The sequence below is a fragment of the Plectropomus leopardus genome, chromosome 23, assembly GCF_008729295.1.
Source record: "Plectropomus leopardus isolate mb chromosome 23, YSFRI_Pleo_2.0, whole genome shotgun sequence".
Taxonomy (NCBI): Eukaryota; Metazoa; Chordata; class Actinopteri; order Perciformes; family Serranidae; genus Plectropomus; species Plectropomus leopardus.
The window spans coordinates 7,093,721-7,117,634 of NC_056485.1; the positions used below are offsets into that span (position 1 = coordinate 7,093,721).

Sequence of the window (23,914 nt, forward strand, 5' to 3'; positions counted from 1 at the left end):
TGAGGAACCACCAGCACCTGACTGAAGTCATAAATGAGATGTCGACCCTACTGTTGGCAAGAATTGGCAAACGTTAAACTGCCAGTACAGCCTGTCAAGATGGAGCGCCCAATAGAGGAATGGAACACACTGATGCCATTCCACAGTGATGGTAGGATGAAATTTTTTGAAGATTTTATGTAGATTTTCCCATAAGAAATACCTACATCATATACACTTCCCACTAAATTAAAGAAGACTTAGTGTTAAATACAAAGCATTTCACTCAGAAATACAATTGATGTGTTTAATATTGCAATTTATTCTGTCACAGAGTCAACAATGCAGCTTACTAACACAATCTTCCCATAACTGACTTCTAACTGATATTAAATAACAGCTGACTTACTGGACTGATCCATATCATTTAAGAAATTATATATAGACAAATTGTTCTTACTTTTGTACGTATCCACGATTTGTCCTTATTATATTAGTACCCACTGATTTTCAGGATTCACCAGTATTTTCGTATTTTTGCTCTTCTCTTAGGTAAGAGAACATTTTATGAGTGGTCAAGAGCACTGACCAAGATGAGAGAAAACCATCTAATATTCTTAGTTCACAAATTGTTCACAAGTACATGGAAAAACAAGTTTTCTATTTGGGGAACATTTCAAAATGCATGAATATGGTAACATCAAACTTTGGTTATGCTTAAGAGTAATTATAAGGATTTGATTATTAAATTTTAGGGCTAAAGAAAGACCTCTATACCTGGTCCATTTATCTAAATTACTGTCATTTTAGTTTCAGTGTCTTCCTCTGCTGAAGTACATTTTGTCAAGTACTGTACTTAAGTACATATTTGAGGTACCTTTACTTTATTAGAGTTTTTAAATCTCATGTCACTTTCCATTTCTTCTCCACATCACATCAGAGGGAAATGTTGTATTTTTACTCTATTACAATTTGATAGCTTACCAGTTTCTTCACACATTATTGTTTTAGATTAGAATTTCATTAATTGGCAACATTTTTTCATTAATTTTTCATGCAAAAACATTTCATAGGCCTAACTGCTTTTGCTTTTATTAATTTTTACTATTTTGATGAGATTAATTGAATTATTAACTAAATACTTAGTACTTTTATTTTTAATACTTGAACACAATCCCAATTGTACTTGAATACTTTTACTAAAGTAACATTTTTAATGCAGGGCTTTTACTAGTATTTAACCATGTGGCATCAGTACTTTTACTCAGGCTAAGTATAGGTTCTGAATACTTCACAACTGCTGCTGTCACGCAAATGTTTTGTCATAGCTGGGTTTTTGATTTTCTTGTAACACCAGTACTGACACTTTTAAAAAAAATGTCAGTTTTACTACTGCTGAAGTTTTTCTTCTTTCAACCTTTGTTTAGTGGCATCTCTTAGTCTTGGGTATGTGCCAGAGTCTTTGCACGTGGCACAAAACCTGCCCTTAGGGGTTATTACCTGTGCTAACAGGTGATTATGATCAAGTGGAATTCATCCCTAAGCACACATGTTAGAGCAAATTTGGATGTTCTAAAATGTCAGAAAATTAAGAGACAATTTAAGAGACATTTAAGAGAAGGTTGCTGCATGAGGCCCATTGTTTACATGCTGTGTTTTTCTGCAGGGGGGATCTACATTTTGCTGCAAGCACCCACCTGCCCAGGTAAGACCTTTGACCTTTTACTTTGACCTGCCTGCAGTGACACACAGAATGTGCATGCCTTCCTTGTTTAGTCATGTTGCGATGTCTGTCATTCCTGTTTTGGCTGATATGTTTGAGCTTCTTCTCAGGGCAATGACATGTTTGAGGTGCTAAAATGTATTGAAATATCCAGAAAATGGGCAAAACATGTTGATGTGCAGCCCCTGTACCGTTAAGAGTCATTTAACTGAAAGAAATATGAATCCCTGCTCACTGTAGAAGCTTCTTTTCTCTATGTTTTCCATCTCAGGTCCCCTTGCTGTTTCAGCAAAGAAAATATTTGGGGGATTTTGTCTCCTTTTATCCTAAAAGGGTGCAAATCCGCTTCAGTTGCAACTGTTAGAAAGGAAATACCAATAATTTTGCACAGTATTAGTTTACTGTTTTGACCCATTCTGTCTGAACACGGTTAGTTTTGTAGCCTAAGGTGTTTTTGGTGTATCTTATTGAGACTACATCTGGTTTGAACCAGAGGCACTGAGACTGATGATTTGTTTTGAGGCCTGAAAGAAACAGTTTGCTATGACTACTGACAGCAATAGTGAAAGCTTTCGTTTGTTTTTCTATTTGTGCTGGCCTGCTGCTTACCTACCTAAACATTGTATGACATAAACCAGTTTGATTTGTTATATTTTTTCTATTTGGGATGCGATGGGTATCCAGCTGCCGTTTTGCTTTTGTGCAACCTGTTGTTTTAATATAACCGTCTTCTACAAAGACTCTGCAGCGTTGGATTAAACGCTTGACTTAGTGACTATTGAAGTTTGAAATGTTTACAAATGTACCTGACTTTTTTCTAGATTTGAGTTTCTGTCTTTTTTGGTAAAGGAGTTGCCATGTCCACAACAACTCTTAAACTGACTGGGACTCAAGCCAGAGCCAAGCGCGCACACACACACACACACACACAGATGCACTTCAGCTGAGCTTTACACATTCAACACCTTTACTGAGGCATATACACACCTATACTAACACCAGCCCTCTTTCATTTTCACGCACAAGGACCTATAACACTCCCTGACACACATCTCAAACACCCCTGCACCTCTCATTCACCGTTTTGATCTCCCTCTCAAGGACAAAGACACACACACGCTCTAACGCTGACGTCTCCCAGGACCCTGCCAAACCTCACACACCTGGGGTTTTCCATCTCTTAGCCTGCTCAGCTTTATTGCATACATTTACAACTGCCCATGAATCAGATCCCATTACACGCATAAATGCACATATACACACAATCCTGCTCAAGACCAAGTAGACACCCGCCATTATACTTGTAGACGGATGCACACACGCTGCGCACGCACACACACACACACACACACACATAAAGCACCTTCTGTCTGAAAGCTTTTCTGTGGGAGAGGATGTTACTGAGCAGAAAGGAGGAAGGATTGAAAGAATAAGATGGGCTGCAGAAATTAGCAGCAGTATTTTTCAGAAAATAATACTTATTATTAGATTATAGTCTTCAACTATATTACTAATCTCTACATTTTCTGCTATTTATAGCTTGAAACTCAGTGCCTATATAGCACTGGTTTCTATATGACCGGTACCTACCAGACGGAATTACAACACAGATTTCAGTGCCTCATTGCAGTACCAGATTGTGTGCGTAACGTTAGCGAGTGTGTGGTTTTTGTGAGAGGGAGAGAGAGTGAGCATATGTTTTCTATTTAGATATTTAAGTATACTTTAAACTGCTAAATGTAATATCTTGTTCAAATACAAATTTGCAATTTAAAAAAGAAGCCTCTCTTAAGTGTTGCTGAATGTCGTTTTCTTTTAAAGTACCAGTTCAGGTGTCATTTAGCCACTGGTATTGTTTCAGCACCAGTATCAAATAAAACCCGAACGATACCCAAATCTATTTAAAATGCAGGTACAGTTTAATCATAGCATGTCAAATCCATGTTTATATTCAATCTATAGATTATATGTCTCTATGTGGTCCTAAAATTGAGTGTGATTTTGAAACTTTAGTGTCTTACCCACCATCGGCCCCTTGGTCTCTGTGTCTCACACAAACAGGTTGTGATCAGTTGTTTAGTGGATATGAATGATAAGTCATCTGTTCCACTGACAGTCATGTTGAATGGCTGTTTAAATGTGTTTGTGAGAGTGTTATCATTCATTTTCTGGTTAAACTATGACTCCAAGAGCTGGCATCCCTCAGCATTACAGTGCCATAAATCAGCTTTCATCTGTCTTCAAGACACGCAGGTGTGTGCACTCTCACCATTTAGACATGGTGACTGGGGTCCAGAGGTAAATGCTCACCGTGTGCCACAAGGCCAGTACTGTACCCTGGTGGATATATGTGTGAGATATGCTGCTCATTATGTGCCTTTAGCTACATTAACAGCCTTTTTGTGTGGCATTCCCTCGAGTGTTGTAACGATTCCAGAAAATCAACTTTAATACCAACTATAAATCCAAAGGCATGATGATGTCACCATAGTTGACTTGCAGAACTTGGCAGCACCCTTTACACCAGGGTTTTGATGTTGGCTTGTTGTAAGCAAAATAATTCCATATGCTGCACCTGGGACCAGTTTTGTCAGATGCTTTATTTGGATGGGGATCTAGTTTCAGACGTGGTAGATGAGTGACATATGTTCGGCTGCAAAATTTTGCTTTGCAGAGCAACGGGTGTCCATAGACTACAGTAAATTACTGTCCTGCAGATGTTGATTCAGCGAGTAACCCACAAATTTAGTTTTAAAAATGGGGACAACATTGAAGGCATTAACTGATTTTCAAAATAAAAAAATGTTGCTACAGATTTGATGTAACATTACAACTGAACTGAAGTTAACAGAGAACATTTGGCTTAATTAAGCTTTGAAGTATGAGTCGCTCTTAAACTGGCCCTAGAAATGGCGATATGACATCTAACATTAGATTTCAGCCACTGTCCAGTTTGCGTTACACCCTCTTTCATACGAGCAGGTGACAGTTTGGGCGTGTTCAGTGCAGGACGTGGGACAGGACATGGCAGGATTTGGCATCTGTTTTTCTCATCTGCTTTGTCTCCATCCTCCTCCTCCTCCTCCTCCTCCTCCTTCTTTTCTTTCTTCCAAATGCTCCAATCCATGTGCCATCCACATGTGCCACACACCCTGTGGAGGCAGCATAAAAAAGGATTTATACTCTCAGACCATTGACAATAATAAGAAAAATTAATAATCTAATCTAATTTGAGCAATTCCCTTCTTTTCTTGACTTTGTTGTCTCAGTCTCCCTCTACCTGCCGCTGCTGCCCGATGTTAAATAAAACCAAATTTCTGCTGAAGTGTGAAATCGTCTTAGACCCTGAGAAGGAAGGGCATGAGATAAAAAAATCTTGCTTTTGGTTCAAATGCGAACAGATTTGAAGGAGGATATAGAGAGAGATTCAGGAAGAGAGGTGGTGAGAGCTGACTCAGGATGCCCTGGGGGAGGAAAGCAGGAAGCAGTGGGTGAGGACGAGGACAGGAAAGAGAGGGAGGGGGAGTGACTCCTCTTCACTGTCATCCTCCTCCTCCTCTTCTGTCATCATCAGCAGTGTCATCGAGGAAGGAGTGGCGTAGGGAGGGAAGGAGGAGAGGTGGAGCTGACATCATCCACCTCCTGGAGGTCTGTGAGGGCGTGTTACCACATTCTGCATAGTAAAGCTTTTTACAGTCCCGTTTATGCCATCAAAGGGCTTTTAACAACAGCTGGCAGAGAAAAAAATAATTCAGAAAATGCTGATTCCAGAGTAAAGAAAACTGGCAGTCCATTAGAGAACAAAAAGGCCGAGATGGAGGAACAGATAGACCTCAGTGTAAGAGGAATGGAAAGATGTGGTGACAGAAAGAGGTGTGCAGGAAGAGTGCTCCACTGCCTATCTGGTTACATAACTTTCCTGCAAGAGAGGGCATTGGGTTTGTGTGTGTGCGTGCTTGTCCTCATGTAAGCTTTCTTTGTCAACTCTGTGCGTTTGTGTGTGTGTGTGTATGTGTGTGTGTGTGTGTGTGTGCGTGCGCGTGTGTGTGTAGGGGTGACAGAGTTTGCAAAGAGGAAGATGCCCAACATGCCTCCTCTCCTCTGCTGAGCTTGTTGTTTGGCCTGTGTTACCCAACTGTGACAGGAGTCTGTTGGTATGCTTTGCATTTGTGTGTTTGTAAGGTGTGTGTGTGTTGGCACATCTACCGGTGTATGTGCTGAGCTATGTGTTTTAATAGTGCGACTATGTATATACACCGACATCCATTACTATGAAGTGATTCAGTGTTGATGGGTGCACCTGTGTCCTGAGGCCCCACAGTGGTTTTGGCAGTTAGGGAGGTTAGATGGTGCAAGATTAGTGTGAGTTTTTAGTGATTTAAGCGAGTGGAGGGGTGGGGGGTGTGTGGGAGGGGTGCATTGGTATAAGACCTTATAGTGCCAGAGGTGTTGTTTTTTTCATGTAATACAACAGCCATCTCCTCTAAACAACTCAATCAAACCTATAAACGGAGAGATTTGCGATATTAGGAGGAAAACAAAAGTCATACAGTAAATCTTACTGTTGCAAACAGCCAGTGTTCTGCAGTTAGGTATTTAATGACTTTTCTGATACATATATTAATTAAGGGGTGGGCGATAAATCGAATAAACCCGATGTAAAGAGGCTTGTTCCACGTGTGATGTATAAAATGACTTTATCAGGAACATTTAGTATAAATTGTCTTGTTTTTTTAGCAACCGGCATGAGACTGGCTTTGCCCTTTTTTGTTTTTTTCCCCTCTCTCCTACGGCTCTGTGCCTGTTACAGACGCACACACATAAAGTAGAGCTTTTGCAGAGCTCCAGACGGTGACTATTAAGTTGCATTTTGGGATTTTCAGGTTTTCCAGCTAATAGAGAATAAATCATCGGGTTTAACGGCGCTGCGGTAACATTCTAGCTTAACAAGTGGTAGTGGAGGTAGTATAAGCAGGTGAGGCTATGTGTTTTTCTATCTGCAGAGCTCCGATCGCTACTATTTGATCACATTTTGTGACTGAGGAGCACCATTATGACTTAGAAATATTTGCAGTTCATGAACTGGAGAGCTGTTAGTTTGTTTCCATCTCACAGTAGTAAATCCTCATGAAGCAGTCACGGTTTAACTTTCTGTCAACAATAACAGAATTTTGTTTTCATATTCTCAAGTCCACAGCAAAAATATCAACACTTCCTGCCCCAGACAAGCCTTCAAAATAAAGCACAACAATGAGTTCCACTTTGATTTATTTAATTGTAGCAATACTTTATTTAGCTTTGCTATAAGAGTACTTTATGTATAACTTTATCCTTTACTTTATTTAACATTATAGTAGTATTTTATTCAACTTTATTATAACAGTAGTAACTGTAGCTTATTTAATAATTCTGTACTTTAGTTTACAGTAGCTTAGAGGAGATTTAAAAAAAAAAAAAAAAAAAAAAAAAAAAAAATATATATATATATATATATATATATATAATATATAATATATATATATATATATATATATATATATATATATATATATATAGTTGGTTGTGATATAAAAAATATTGTGATATTATTTTAAAGCCGTGTCTCCCAGCTCTATATTGATTGAACCTTATCTCTGCTCAGGTGAAGAAGTATTGCACAAAGCCTGAAGTGCTATAAGGGCCTCCATGTATAAAGCCGAACAACTTGTCATCTGATTCCATTGGGCAGTGTGCAGTGGAAACCTCACCTGACTGTTTTGTGTGTTTGTCCCTGGTTGACTTCAGTAGGCTTTTTGTTAGGCTGCAATTCCACTTCATTGTACAGCACTGCTCTGCTCACCTTGACTTGCTCTTTTTTGGTTTTCCATTACTAAAGATGTGGATAGAGGGGCAGGGTTAAAATAATCAATTCATGCGATTCAAAATCAATCTTCATTTGAATATATATCAATTCATAAAATCTGAGATCGATCTTTCAATACATGCCTTTTCCATAATCGAAGATCGTACTGTTGATAAGATCCGACATTAACGTTGTCATACCTGTAACTGTTAGCTTACCTTTTAACATTATGGTGTTATTTATTATCATGCCTCAGCTTCTTTTCCTACCCCTCCACATACACACACACACACAGACACACAAATATGACTTGGCATTGTTGGCAGGCTGCGATTGAGACGTTGAAGTGAGTGATTATTTGAGTTGACGACAGCTTTGCTCATTATTGTAAGTGCAGTCAACACTTAGCAAGGAGAAAGCCAGTACTTTTACAATATACCTGTGCAACAAGCATCAGCATGTAGAAAAGCAATATTTCAATCTGCTGTGTTCATTCTTTCTAAACTTCACTTAGTGTTGATGATTTAGATTACTTTCCAGTGAGATATTGAGTTTATATAGTGATATTTTTGTTTTTATTATCATATTTGCTGCTCCAGAAACAGCATTTAGTTTAAAATATTAAAGTCTACACCTGTTTTGTATTTATTCTTTTTTAAAATAATTCCTTGCATAATTCACAGAATTAGGTCCCTGAGAATCACTTTCACATTCAAGCAAAACTGCTGAAATACGACTAATCAAATCAATATTGAATGTAATAAAATCAGACACTGAATCGGGACCTTGTCAATGCAGATTGAATCAATTCAGGAAAACATTGGCAATACCCAGCCTTAGTGGCTAGTCCATGGCACTGTTTTTTGAGTCGACACTAGAGGGTGGAATTAAAACACCGCAGACTACTGATTGGTCAGCAAGGAGCCATCGCAGGACTTCCTAGTCTAACCTGCCATTTTTAAATAGCCAGGTTACCGTCAGTTGCGACTGCAATTTTTTAATTCACCTATCCTAGATTTTAAAAAGATAATAGCCAGCAAAACTGTGCCATACACCACTCCACACAACTGACGAAGTGCAGACATTCCTCTGTTTGGTTGTCGATGAAAAGATATAACCAGTTGAAGATGATGGCATGTTAGTTTCACACGGTGCTGCTGTGGCAGTCGGCAAAGAGTCCTGCCTATACTGAGGTGGTATGATCCGCAGTGGAAAAGGAAATGGGGAAAACTACCAGTTGGTGAGTCGAGTCAAGAAAAGTAAACTTTTGCAGCACTAGCGCCTCCGTTTTTCACCTAGATTCAGACCAAAAATACCATAGTTTTTAGGACATATTCTCGTTTTATTTTTTAGACTATGAAGAAACTGTTTAATCATATTCATGGTGTCGGAATTTTTTTTTGTTAGTTTGTATTCCAAAAAACATTGCAGAGAGGAAAACAAGATAAATACATTGTGCAGCTAAAAATAGCTCAATAATGCTACATTTTCTTGCTGACCTGGTTAAGTAATACACAAATTATCAGGCACAAAGTGATCATCTTTTATTGGCTTAAAACACTTGGGTCAATTGTATTGTCTTGTAGGCAAACAAGTGTTTCCACTTGCTTTTTCTTGGGGTTTTGCCTTGTCAACATTTGTCTGTCTGGACTTGAGACATTTGGCAGTTTTCTTTTACTGTAAGCGTATCGCCACCATCAGCCTAAATGTTGCATTATGGGAAGAAAATGCAGGTGCAGTTGTTGTTGCTGCTCCGAGTAAAGACCTGAGCTGTGGCAAGGAGGGCACAAGATGTGAACACTATCTTCCTAAAAGGAGAAATATGGCTTAAACGCTTACGCAGGCTTTGGTAGATAGGGAATGTGCATTTCCCAAACTAAATCCCTTTCTTGAACAAATCCACTGTCAAACCCCCAAAGTGGAAACAACAAAAAACCCTCTGCAGCTAAAGGCTGTCTTGTGTTGTGTGTCTCACCCTCGGACCCTCCCTTCCCACCATTGCTCCCCTTCTTTCTACCCCAGCTCCTGTTCTGGCTTTCTGACTCTCAGGTTTCTCCCCAACCTCCCCCCAGCCTTCTACACCCCCGTGGCCCCCCTTTGACCCCCTGTTACCCCCCCATCCACCCCCTCGCCCTCCCTCTCCCCAGGGCAAGCCCACAGCTCCCAGCCCTTTGTGCCTTCCTGCCCTTCCCTCCTCCTCCACCTCTGTCTCCCCCTGCCTTTGTGTGTGAGAGGCCAGCAAAGGGAGAGAGGAGAGGGAGGCTGCAGAGAAGGAGAGACAAGAGCTAAAAGAGAGTGATCCCATAGATCAGATGTGAAACTAGAGCTTGAGGCCTTTTATTTTTACACGCTCTTGCTTGACTGGTGGATTAGCACATCCAGTGAAGACTGTGCATTCGCCTTGCTTAAGTGTCACCAATGTCCTTTTGTCCCTGTTTCATAACCATCTCTGCGGTAATATACTGGAAACAGCGCTGTACTATAGAGATGATATCTGACACTTTTCATCACTAGTTCCAGGGCAATATATTGACATGATATTGATATTGTGATATTAGAATAGATATTGCCTTAGATTTTGGATATCAGTATCATAAGTGCTGTCTTTTATTGGACGGCGTTACAGTAAGTGATATTTTCTATACTTGCCAGACTGTTCTAGCTTCACTTATTGATTATCACAGTACAGTACTGATGATTATTTATCAAATTATCTCGTTGTTTAAATTTTATGTGAAAGCATCAATAATCAAACCTAAAATGTTGTTGCAACAATGAAATTGAGGTATTTAGTAAAAAAAATATATTGTGATATTTGATTTTCTCCACATTTCCCAGTTGACTTTACAATGATGTATACTACACTATGAATCAGCTTTATAAAGACAGCAACAACAGGAAATAAAGTGATATATAAACTTAAGCTCCACCTACATCAACTCCAATTAGATTTCATACTGAGATATTTGTTTTGTCTAGTCAAAGCTGAGGATGTAATAAAACCAGAGAAAAATGTCAATGTACAGTAAAATGTAGGGATGATTTTAGGACTACAAGCTCACTGTTTTTAGATCAAATTTACACAGCGAAAATCCACTTTTAAGCCACTGGAGCTTTGTGTTACACATATTACTCAAGTTACTGCTACAATGCAACCCCCTCAAAAGGCGAGTTGTTGACCAAAAGTTGTCCTATTTTTCGAAATTTATTTTGCAGTAGTTTCAAACATTGGTCAAGTTCATATGTTGATCAGTTTTAAATCAGTTTTTTACACAGGCAAATGAACAGTTACAATGCAAGGGCATACCAGACCAGAGGGGAAGCAAACATTCACAATCTAACTTCATGCAACTTCTAGTTTCATCTATATACATTTTATAGTCCCTATAAATGCAAAACATGCAAGGTAACATTTAAACATTTCACATCACAGAAAAAATAATATAGTATGTTTCCATCAGTGTGTGTCATGGCAGCTGATTATAGGTATCCTGGTGAGAAACACTGGAGTTGCACTCAAGGCTGTGTTGCTTTTCATATTTGACTTGTTTTTGGCTTGCATGGAGCTTCTGTGTTGACTGAGCAGCAGTCTTTAATAGTAATACTTAACACATGCAATACATATATACGTTCATGCAAAATTATAAAATGCTTTATGATCATTTTAAAGCAGACACACAAGCGTGTGAGCTACACTCACATTTTCCACATTTGCGGATGGTGTGTACATAGCACTAACATGTTATGTTTAACCTTAGCCACATGCATTCATGTGGTATTTGACAAACATACAACATGTGCATATATATGCGCCAAAGAGTTCTTAGTGAACCTTGTAGTTAAAGAAGTATACAGTATATACAGTGTATTTATGTGTATGCGGCATGTCCAAGGAGGGCTCAGTAGGGGGTGATATAGAGCAGTACAGGCACAGATAGAGTATAGTTTAGTAGATTACCTGTGCAAGACTGACTGATCACATAACCACCATTTTTAAAAGGCATTGTGGGGAAAAGAGTGAGTTATATCTAGTGGGGCAACTTCAGTTGGTGTGATCTTAAATAATTTCTGTAGACTTGCTTAAATTTTTAGAATTTTTTTTCTGGATTGTAAAAATACCAAAATCATTAGACATAGAAATCTGACCTCAGGAATCACCTGTTTAAACAAAAAAATCTGAGAGCTGTTACTAAAATTATGTAGCACCCATTCAAACATATTCAAAACCAATGAACACACCTTTACACTTTGGCATAGGTCATTGAGTTCGGACAGTGGCAACGCCTCATTATGTGGCTAAGACGGTTTTAAAGCAGAGTTAACCAAACAAGGTGGCCAGACACTGCAGGCGTCACTCACCTACTGACCTACCTAAATATCTCACAAAGCTGCCAGGAGATAAACAACACACACACACACAAATATACAGAGAGTGACATGTAAGCACCTGTGGGACACTCACATGTGCACGTGTAACTCAAAGAGACAAAGACAGAAGCTGCGGTGTGAATTTACAGATGAATGTGTAAATAAGCTTGTCTCACTATGGGTACATGCATTTAGCATTTATTGTCCAGAGACTCAGAGCACAGCACATGCATTTTTAAAACACCAGAAAACAGAACGGTAGGTCACGGCGGGTTCCATTGCTATGTGTGCGCTTATCTGCGTGCATATGTGTGAAATCCACTTGCAGGGAGTGCATGCTCAGTAGGAGAGTATATTCCTGGAAAGCCAGCTGCCACTCCTGTTATCACAGCTAACTCGATTAGAGGAGCTTCTGCCGAGCCCTCTGCTCTGAGAGCTGCAACACGCACACACATTGGCACACACATTAAAGACCCCTACTCTGGATTTAATTGAATCAGCCAAAATAAAGGACATTGAATTTCCAACTAATGCAACATCGTAACCATTGCACTTAAAGCTTGTGCCAATAAAGCTTCATCAGTCGCATGTATTGTATACATTATGCCGATAATGTAAAAGCTGCCTGAGATGTATACAATACAAGGAAAGCCCAGAACAGAAATATTCACGTAAGTAGATATAAAAAGATATATATCTTTCCTTCAAAATTGTAAAAATTAGGGGTTGTCAGATTATCAGCCTGGTCGATTACTGAGGCAGATATTTGGCATTTTGTCGATTATCTATATAGGCATTTTATTTAATAATTGCCAATAAATTTAAAAGGGCTAAAACCTCAGGAAGCTATATTTTATTTATTCTTATTTTTTTTAGCTGTATATGATGAAAGTTTTAGTTTTGATTGAACATTTGAAAAAGGCATTTAAACAAAGTTTGTGTTGGAGTTTGTTATATCCCAAATTCTAAACAGTGGCAGAAAGATTTTCAATTTTTTTTTTTGTAAATGCATATCAGTTCCAAATATGAGTTATTGGTCTTATTAGCCACTATAATTGGTATCAGTACTGGCTCCGAAAAACCAATATCGTTCGACCCCTAGTAATACATGTAGTACATACGTTTTGTGTTCACGTTTCAGAAACATTAAATCATGAAAAACATGGTTTCAGTCTTCAGGAATGTTTTGCGTGTCAGTCTTTAAATTTGTTGCACCCAATGTGACGTCCTAATATGCATTTTTAGAAACCATTAATAGAAAACGGCACTTTGCTGCTGTTGTACCAATTAACCGCAGCAAAGAAGAAATGTCAGTTAGGCAGCCAGCCTTTCATGTGAGGTGCTGACCTTTCCCAGTGATCATGATAATCATTGATCACTTAGATAAACACAGGCTACCAAAAGAGCCCATTATTGCCCCCCCTGAAGCCTTCCTATGGATGCTAGTTAATTAAGCCCTGGGGTAATTGGCTGACTAATTGCTGTTGGTGGGATACATACATCGTCTATCGTCAAACCCAAGGGGAAGCTCTGCTATTACTTTTAATTACCTGCTGTTAAGTTTGACAACTGACCCCGAGTGCTGTTTTTGGAGCTGATGGTAGTGTTTCGTCTTGTGGGAGGGGAAAGGCGATACTAGATATCAACCTCCAGTTTGGTCACCGCCACAATAGCCCAGATGGATCGCTTCTGTAGTTACACACACATACTCCCAAAGACACACACACACACACACACACACATGCAGTGGGGTGAGCAGACACGCTGGCTTTTTAGGCAGCAGACCCATTCATCATGTGTCTGTCTGCAGAGGAGCTGCTATTCATTGTCTCTCCTCCTGCTTATTCTTCAGGAGCCGGCCTGCCTCATACGTCTCTCTACCTCTCTCACTACTTCTCTCTTTGTCTTTCTGCCCCCCTCCATCTCTCTCCTCTTGTCTTCATATCTTTGATACTCTCCCTCTCTCTCTCACACCCTTTATATCGGGACTCACTGAGAGAACAAAGAGGACATAGCTGGTTACCTTGTCCGTCTGTGTGCATTCTGAAATGTATGATAGTTCAAGATAGTTCGACCCACAAGCCAAAATACAGATTTTTTTCTCTTACCTGTACTGCTGTTTATCAGTCTGGGTTGTTTTGGTGTGAGTTGCTGAGTGTTGGAGATATCAGCTGTGGACGTGTCTACCTTCTCTCAAAAATAATGGAACTAGATGGCAATCGGCTTGTGGTGCTTAAAGCGCCTCAAAAAATACTTTTGAAAAACTCAACAGAAATTTCTCTCTCTAGAAATCATGACCTGGTTACTTAAGATAAACCACAGACCTTGTTGTGAGCAGTTTAATGTAGGAGCTGTTTTCTTTCTACCAAAGTACACCTGCTGATTGTATCACAGCGCAGAAGGAAGCATGCTTTCACTCATGGACAGGAGGGTTGTGAATGTGACAGCGCATGTCCTCCTCAGCTAAGCTATGACATCAGCTAGCTTAGAGGTGCTAGGTGAACTAGCGGTAGATGCACGCTTCTTCAACCTCTGCGTGGTGATACAGTCAGAGAGTGTAGTCTGGAAGAAAGAAAATAGTCCCTACATAAAACTGCTCACAACGTAGTCTGTCTCTGATTATCTTGAGCAACCGAGTCGTGATTTTCCGGAAAGAGATATTGCTGTTGAGGTTTTTAAATTAATTTTGAAAGTTGAGTGCCATCTTCTTCCATTATATTGGAGAGAAGGCAGACATCTCTGCGGCTGACATCTCCAACACTTTAAACACTTTAAAAAAAGAACAAAAAAAAAAAAACAGCACTACAGGTAAGAGGAAAATATGTACTTTGGATTTTGGGGTGCACAGTTATTAGTGTTTGAAGGACTATAGAGGGCTCAGAAGCATGAACAGACACCTGCTATGTAACCTGCTCTAGTCCTTCAGTTTATTTCAACTCTTACAATGGCAGCTTCTGTATAAGAATAAGGACATATTGTAGAGGTACATGGAAGGTTACATACTATACTTATATACAAAAAAGTACTATCACCAACAGTTGTATTGAGTGTTTGAAGGGGAAATGTGTTTTCAGCATGCAGCTAGTGATTGACTGAGCTAGAGTTGAAGCTGCTGAAAAAAGGTTCATTCCCATCCATTTATTCATCTACACATACTACCCACATTGTTTAGATACAAAGATGTTTGAAAAATGTTAAAATATCCATTTAATGTTGTGCTTGTTTTGTTGGATACTCTCTCTAATACAGCCGGCCTGGATGAATAGTGTAAGTTAACTCACAATCAGAAGCCTCATGATTCGGGTTGCATTATCAAGCAATGTTAAGGACAGAAAAAGTAAACACTTATCTCATAACCTTGTTATAAAGCAAAGTTGTTCATGCTCTATCCATGAATGCAGTTGCATTATCATGCAACTGAAATGTCATCGGGTGTTGGAACGCTTACTGACAGAAAAACTCAAACATAAAAAAACTACTTGAGATCCTTTTATAACAGGACGCCTACATAATAATAGCCGGTCGCAGTGTAACTGAACATGTGTGAAAGGAACTTCAAATTAACGCGTCCCTTTCCAACCTTAAGAGTGAATGTGAGGGAGGACTGTGAGGATGGTTTACTTTAACACATGGGTGCAGGCTGACAGATGGAGAAATGCAGAGTGTGACAGTGTGTCTCTTCTCCTCATTAGGAGTGTCAGTGGGTACTGATCAAAGCATTTCCGGGGTTGTCTTTGTGGGATGAACTCTTATTTCAGGTCTCCAGTGTTCCTCAAAATTTGTAACACTTGGGCTCATGCACAAATACAAATTCACAGGTGTGGAGACGCAGCCGAGTTAGCCGAGTTACCTCGTCTGCCATGTGAGTTTTGTTTATATCTGGTGCTTCCACAGTAATTGCTTTGGCCTGAGCTCATCAAGGGTTGGTCAACTCTGTAGCCTACTGTATATACAGTATGACATGTGCATATGTGTGTGTTTGTGTGTGAGTGAACACTACACAGGCCACATCCCAGGGCCAAGAGCAGGGTTGTGTTGCCATGGTGAAAATGAAATCCAAAATGCAGAGTTGCAAGGAAACCCCTGATTGGTGGAGGAGCCATGCATGGGATTGTGATGCATGCTGTCAGCCGGCCAATGGTACGCAGGCTGAGCCAGGGCTGTTGCTAAGGGGAGTAGCTTGGAACAGAGTCAGCTGGGTTTTCTCTCTCTCTCTTTCTCTCTCTCTCTTTCTGCATCTCCCAGTCAGTGCTTACTTGCTCGTCCGTCCTCTCCTGCTGCTCGCTCTGCCTTTGCCCTCATTGACTCCTTCTCCCCCTCCTTCCTGTCTCCCCATCGCTCTCCCCCTACATTTTTTTTTTTTGCACTTCTACACGTGCGAAAGGGGAAAGAGCACATGTTGAAAAATTCACTGAATATTTCATGCAGCTTGTTGTGCGGGGCCGGGGCCATATCCAAAGAAGCATTGCACATAAAGTGGGGTGTATGAATGTTTGGCTGCATGTGAGGAAGTTTGCATGTTTGTGTCTGTTTGTTTATTTTAATGGTGTGTGTTTATGCATCAATCTGGGCTTTTGTTTATGTGGGATTGTCCTTGCCATGGTGTGTTTTTCTGCATACTGAGTTAATTCTTGTACCTTTCTTTGTGAGCTTGTGCACTTATACTGCCTTTAACCTCTCAGTGTGTGTATCTTTCTGGCCTTTTAGGAGTGTGAAGGGGTAGTATGTTTCTGTGTGTGTTTATTGTCTGTGGGCTCATGTTGTGGAGCTCTCTGGGGACTAGGGGCTCTCTCGCTGAAGTGGGGTGTGTTTGAACGTGAGCCAGGTAGCATTGGGTACGCGCCTGGCGTCACGTAGTGCTGAACCCCCTCCACCACCTCCCCTCCACCCTCTCAGTACTGCATACCCAATTCCTGGGTCATCGCCACTATTCACAGCACACCATATAACTTAACAATAGCTGACACTTCTACTACAAGTTATGTCACAGTCATTAACACTCTGCTGCTGCAGCATTTAGCAACAATATGTAGTCAATAATAAAGAAATATTTTTAAAAAATTTTAATTGCATTACTATAACATAAATAGGGCTGGGCTATATGGCTACAAAATGCTATCACAATTTTAAAAAAATGGTTAATTTTCACACTAAAAAATAACATTATTATGTTTTGCATGGTTAAAGGCTAGTTTTTCTTGCTCCTTAGGTGAAAGTTGAAGAAATTATGCTATTAATTGTGGTTTAAACTATTATTAAATATCAGAACATGACAAAACATTTCCAATAAATGAATAAATAAATTAAAAAAAAATATATATAGACAAAGAAATCTTAATGCTAGCCAGGAGCATGTCAAAGTCTGTGCAGATGGTTTAGAACATTTTGCAAGTGTTGTAGCTAATAGTGTAAGCAAAATGAATAGACAAATGAAAAATCTCAACTATTTACTGTACAAGTTTTACACCCACAGTCTAATTTTAGCCATTTCTCAATCAAAACAACAACAAAAGACGGGCCTTGATGACGTTGTGAAGTACAGTGGGGTCATTTACTGCTGATGAAAGTTTATCTGATGTGACTTAGTCGACGACATGTACTTAAAGTTATTTTCATGTTATGTTTCGTCGTGTTATGTCATTACATTCTAATGAAATAGCCGACAAGTCAGTCATGCTTACTCGCTGACTTACCATTATCTGCAGGTGAGCTGACCATAGAACTACTGTAGCTAACATTATGTGGTGAATTAAACCAACTGCGCTGTTATCAGTCATCAAAACAATCATCCTGAAGATAGTTTGATGATCATGTTCATGCTGCTCAAACATAATTTTACAGTGTGCATTTGTGGCCAGTCTTGTTGTGTTCTTCTTCTACCACTTCTATATTTCAAGGAAAAATTGTATTGAGATAATCATTGTCATTGTTTCATAAACTAATCCAATAGAATTATAATAAATAATAATGATGATGATGATAATTTTATTTGTATAGCACAGTTTATACAGCAAGTCCAAAAAAATAAGACAAAAAATAAACACATCGTGAAAAGAATAATGTAAAAATTATACATATGAAATAAACTATCCTGAAAAAATCCATATTTCCATATAGTAAATCCGTAGCTTCCGCATGAAAGTATAGCGTATGGCTAGCACATGACTTGTATCAAGCAATCTGGTGACAGGTTAATGACATGTTTCAACTCGTTGCTGATGATTCCCATAATGCACAGCTCTATGTGCACAGTGGTTGCCATGCCAACTCAACAACCTAAGTGTAAGTTAATGGTCATCTTTGATTTCACAGGGTTTTATTGCAGATTTTCATGCAACCTGGACAACAGCTTCACTGTTGCACATACACAATGAATATTGAGCGTAAGTTAGAACCATGACTGCAATGGGATTTTGTAGTTTTTGTTGTTGCTAATGAAGGGGATTTTTAAGGATAAGAGATTGATGTTTATTGTTCAGATGACAAAGCTCTGAGACAATTTTGTGATATTTGGTAAATGACGCCACTGAAATGAGTCTCTTGTTTGATTTACCACCTATTGAACATAAAGGCAAATCACAGTATCCTGGGTTGGATCTGTCTGACTTTATTAACGTCACTTTGTTTGCCTCCAGTGCCATTATGTGTGTTAATGACAGTCACTGTACACTGGAGTAGGCCGAGGTATTGCGTTGTGCATCCACTCATGAGAATGTGGGTTAGCATCAGTCACATAGAGTCATCATCAATTATTTATTTATGACAGAGTGGCTGGATGAGTTGTCAACTCTCCGGCTTTATTTGTGCAGCATTTGATTTGTGCATGTTGGTCTCCAGGCAGTGCAATGTTGTTTAATATCTTGATGAAGTCAGTTGAATAAGGAGTGTTGTACTGAGTCATGTTATACTCTGTTATAGTCAATGATCAAACTTTGCCAAGAGGCAGCAGCAGCACGAAGAATGACCTTTTTGTTCGTTTTTGGAAAGGCAGGAATATTATACGTCACCCCACAAGTGGACGGAATCAGAGACAAAGCATCCGCTCTCTCTACACATTTTTCTGTCTCTCCCCCCTCCCGTTTCCTTCCTCCTCTCATTTCCTCCTTCCACACTTCCTGTTTCCTGGCTCTCATCCTCTCTTTGTTCAGCTTTCTCTCTCACGGGTACATTTTTTTTCTCCTTCCGCTGTCATTTCTCGCCTTTTTTTTTCTACTCTGCGTGTGTGTGTGTGTGTGTGTGTGTGTGTGTGTGTGTATGTGTGTATGTGTGTGTGTGTAATGGATCTATTGTGCCGATGGCTGCCAGGGGAATCACTGAAGTGAGGCTTCCTACTTATGAATCAAACTCCGCTAATAGAGCATGGCTGCCTTTGAGATGACATAACACACACACACACACTCACACACACACACACATACACACTGTGGCTGTCCCATAGCCCCCAATCATTCATTCATAATAATCCTCACAATCAGTTATTCAGAATGAGAGATGGAGGGAGAAAAGGGATGAGTGAAAAATTGGGAGAGGGAGGGAGGGGGTGGCACTCACTCACTCCGTGTGAAAACAAAGCAATTACAGGCATTACCGGTTGTGTTAGCCTTGTGTGTGTGTGTGTGTGTGTGTGCACGCGCGCACATGTGCACGTGTGTAAAGATGAGATCAAAAGCAGGAGCCCCAGCTGGCTTGTAGCTCTCCCACTGGTTTCATTTGGGTTATCACCACGATTCTCTTGTTGATACTGTGTGAGTGTGTGCATGTGTGTGTGTGTGTTTCCTCTGTACAAAAAGTGATCACACAGCATTAATAAAACAGGTACAACTTGAAATGGAAACACAACTGTCTAAAATGACTAGAAATGAAAGCATTTCGGTATGCTTTAGTGAATGTAGGTGTGTTTTCAGGAACACACTCACACGTGTGCACATGTTTTCCACCTCTGTAACAATGGAAAACATTATACACATGTGCATGGGCACACACGCTCAAAAAGTTTCCTAGTGTGCACTTTTGCAGTCAGTGGGGCTTGGTGGAAGAGACTCAAGCAGTCAGGCTCTTTGCAGTGGTTTAAAAATAGAAGCACACACACACACACACACACACACACACACACACACTTAGCTTGCAGAAATAGAAGAAACAAAAAGCATCTGAGTAGCTGAGCCCGGTCTCTTTCCCCCCTTTTCTTTCTTTTTTTTCCTCTGTTTTTTTCTTTCTTTTTTCTTTGCCGTACATTCCACTCCAGACAGAAAACAAAGAGAGAAAGCTGAGGAAAAAAAGAAAAGAGGTAAGAGAGAGGACTGTGAGCAAAAAAGCAGAAGTGTTAAAATGAAAGTGAGCATCCGTGGGAATCAGACATGCCAAGTTTGCATTACCGCAGCGTCACGTGCGTGTGCTTAGGTCATAGGCACATGCAAGTGTTTGATGTTCTTCAGTGTGTTGCTGTGTGCGTTTAAACAGCAAAGTCTGCATTTATTGAAATGTCTGCGGTAGATGGTGACAGTGAGTCTTTGGTTGATGGAATTTCAGTAATCCATCCCTCTGCTTCATAGGCTAAGATTCAGAGGGAGGCAGAAAAAAAGGAAAGGTTCAAAAGGAGGGAAAAACTGAGAAATCGAAAGAGTGTGAGGGTAGAGCAGGTGTCATGGTGAATAACAGAACACACTGTGACTGCCAATATTTATCTGTTTACACAGAAAAGTTCCCTCTCTTGCCACTCTGCATGTCTTTCCATCTCTTCTGCTTGTGTGTTTTCCATGAAGCACAGTGACAGTTTATCATACTTCTGATCACTGCTGGCTGCCCCTCCACAGAGAGAGATGGAGGAGTTATGAAGAAGTAGAAATGATGTGAGAAAGACGGAGGGAGGACAGGGGGAGGAGAAAGATGAAAGGGAAGGAGAGAGAGAGGAGATGATTATGCAGTTTAACATAATGCTGGCTTTGAGGAGAGGAGAGAGGGAGCTAGAGGAAGGCAAGGAGGATGATTTTTCTTTCTTTATTCCATCACCTCAGTCTGTCTGTCTTTTTCCATTTGGCTCGTTCACTTAGTTGTACTGCACACGAATAAGACAACAAAAGAAGTAAATATGGCTGTGGAGATGGAAGTGTCTCTATGACATCTGAATTGTTGAGATGTGATATTTAGGGCGGCAGAGGGTATAAGGACAGTGCTCCACCTTACTCACCAGCTGGAAACATGAGTAAACTGGATTATTCTTTTGAGAAAAAAAACCCCCAAATATAATCCATCAGTACAGACATTAGCACAGCTGGAAAAAGCTGCCTTGTAACTCGTTATTCAGTAGTTTGGGGGGACTAGACATACATTGGTAAAATCAGATGAGAGGTAAAAGAAACGGCTAGGTTTAAAGTTCCTTTTTGACTAGGCAGTTGAGAAATAGTCTAACCACAAGGTCACTGTTGTAGCTGCTCTTTGATTATATCACATTAAAAAAACATTTATACATCTACAGTTTAATTGCAACCAGGCAAACCCCATCCGCTGATGAAGATCATGTGATATGATTGAGAGCTGCAGAGCAGCTTGTTAATCAGGTCCCCAGGAAGTGCAGTGGGTTTTGAGGCATCACATGATGCCATTGGGCATGAAAGGACTTTTTTTCCCCCATAGACTTGCATTGTGAAAGAGAGCTACAAATGACTCGTTTCACTGTCAGAATTTGATCCATTCTGTCTAATAACAAGTGGAAAGTCCAGAAGAGCCGAAAGAGTAAATCATTTCATCCCCATTTAGTTTAGCGAAGCACTGGAAGTGGTCTGCTCAGGAAGCAGATGTCTCTAGTGTGATTTCTCTATGTGTCCAATGATGTGAAAGCAGCGCTGATCATCTTGTTAATTTTTATAGGTAGTAGTTGAGCGTCTCTGGCGCCACAGAGTAACTTTCATAGGAATGAAGAGTTTCCCGCTGCCAATACTGCATCCAGTCTTTTCATCTCCATGAACTAATGGGCCTTGTGGTGTGAGATTATTTTCTCAACTCAGAGTAAAAAAGTTTTCAAACCACAAAGCATCACGTGTAGGTGACTCTGATTGCTAAAGGAACTTTTTGACAGCACTTGCATACAAGTAATGAAGGTCTGCTAAAAATGTGAAGCTAAGTAGGAGTGGCCAAGGAGCCTTTATATGAGAACTGTCACATGTATTAGTCTCACACACTGTTAAATAATACAACCACACAAAATAACAGTATACAATCACCAAATTTAGTTTCAGTTTCACATCTGTTTCTTTGAAAACTTGCTCAAACTTTCTCACACCCTCATGTGCACCATTTCTCACTGTCTCATGCTTGCTCTCTCTCTTTCCAAGAAGTTGTTAACATGTCTTTTAAAAAAAACAGAATCATGAATTTAAGTTTCCATTCCTATATAAATATGTAGAGACACCTTGTCACAACAGCTCAGCAGTGTCCAACTCCTGTTCTATCCTGGTTATTAAGAGGAGGGTTGTGAAGGAGAGCCAAGGATGTGCGTTGGTCTAATCATAAAAATGGCTATTGTACGCCTGACCAGGGTCACTGTGTAGAGTCTGTGTGTGAAATATTGCACATATAGCCATGGCACTGATGCAAAGCATGCTTTCCAAAGTTTGATATTCAGTTTTTATTCGATAAACAGCTACTGTTGGGCCATAAATCTGTGGCTTCGACACTAAATGCACGTCTTGAAATGCTCATCCTTCCTTCTTCATACAGTTGCTGCAGCACCAAGCATCTCAACCAAAGATTACTTATGTCTGCGTCCGTGCTCTTCATCATTTCCATGCTTAGATGTGGCCTTAAGCCGTGTGAATGAATATCATACCTCTTCAGTCTGAGAGGTCTGGCTGAGCACTTGAAGACAGCAGTTATGAGGCTCTCTGTAACATTATTTGTGTCTCGTTGAGCATTAATCTGTATGAATGTATGCCATACATTGTCAGTTATGTCAATCTGATTGTGTGTGTGTGTGTGAAGACAGACAGTGTTACTGCTTCAGTGAGACAGACAATGAGACAGGAAGACAAACATTTTTCTCATAAGTTTTCTTTGCTTTTTCTTGTAACCACCCACTTGTTGTAGTGAACCATTGTGACATGTGAGAGGAGACAATGGACATGTAGGCCGGACCAAAAGGCCTATTTTTTCTATCTTCTGTTTAAAAAGAAACAGCACTCAATTCTAGTTAAAGTAAGTGGGTGTTATAGTTTTGTACCAGTTAAAACGGGGTTAAGGTGTCAAAAATCAGTTGGAAGCAGCAGGTGTTTTTCAGCTTCTGCTCAACACTACCCTATGCAGTGATGTTGACAGGTCCCAAATCAAATTTGTGTTTTTTCTTGACAAATTGTATTGTTAACATGTTAAATGTTATATGGTTATAATGATGGTTTTATTCATTTATGTTAAAAATGTAAACAACTAAATCTCAAATCTGAAAACTTTACAAAACAATATGCAAATGTAAAATCTTGAGTTGAGTATAACTTTAGAGCCCCGAAATGAGCTAGACAGTATTAAGTAGATAAATATATTATTTGAATATGTGATAGTTGACAAAAATTCAAATGGGATACTGTGTAAAGCTACATAGTTCAAAATTTCAAGAAATCTGCTTGTTCTCTGTTTTTGAGAAGAGTCTTTTTTTGTTTTCCTTCCACTCATCAAGCCTGTAGACAAAACAGGATCTAGTTTTTGCACTAGATGTATACGCAAAGGTTAGAAATGGGCGATCACGAGTGAAAATATTTTTTCAACATGGCATGACCCCTGGAAAGTAAAGCAGTACTGAGTCATCACTGGCATGAGTCAGTGCTGCATTGATCAGTTAACAATAACAATATTACTTTCACAATGCAGCATTATCAGGGTAAAATGGTTTCAGCTTCCTAGCAGTGTTGCATTAACTTTCGCGTAGAGATTCAGAGAACGAGTGGGCGGACGGGTTAGCAAATTTCAGATCTGTGCAGAGCATCTGCACAAAAACTCTGACACATCACCAATAA

General features: G+C 39.7%; 1 protein-coding gene across 1 annotated transcript in view; it reads left to right on the plus strand.

Moving 5' to 3' along the window:
- The window catches only part of kdm6ba (lysine (K)-specific demethylase 6B, a), a 111,522-nt gene continuing 87,608 nt past the window's right edge, over positions 1–23,914 (plus strand). The window contains exons 1-2 of the mRNA XM_042511865.1: positions 1–151; positions 1,646–1,684. The gene's annotated coding sequence lies outside the window, so the exon portion shown is untranslated. The remainder of the gene's footprint in view (positions 152–1,645; positions 1,685–23,914) is intronic.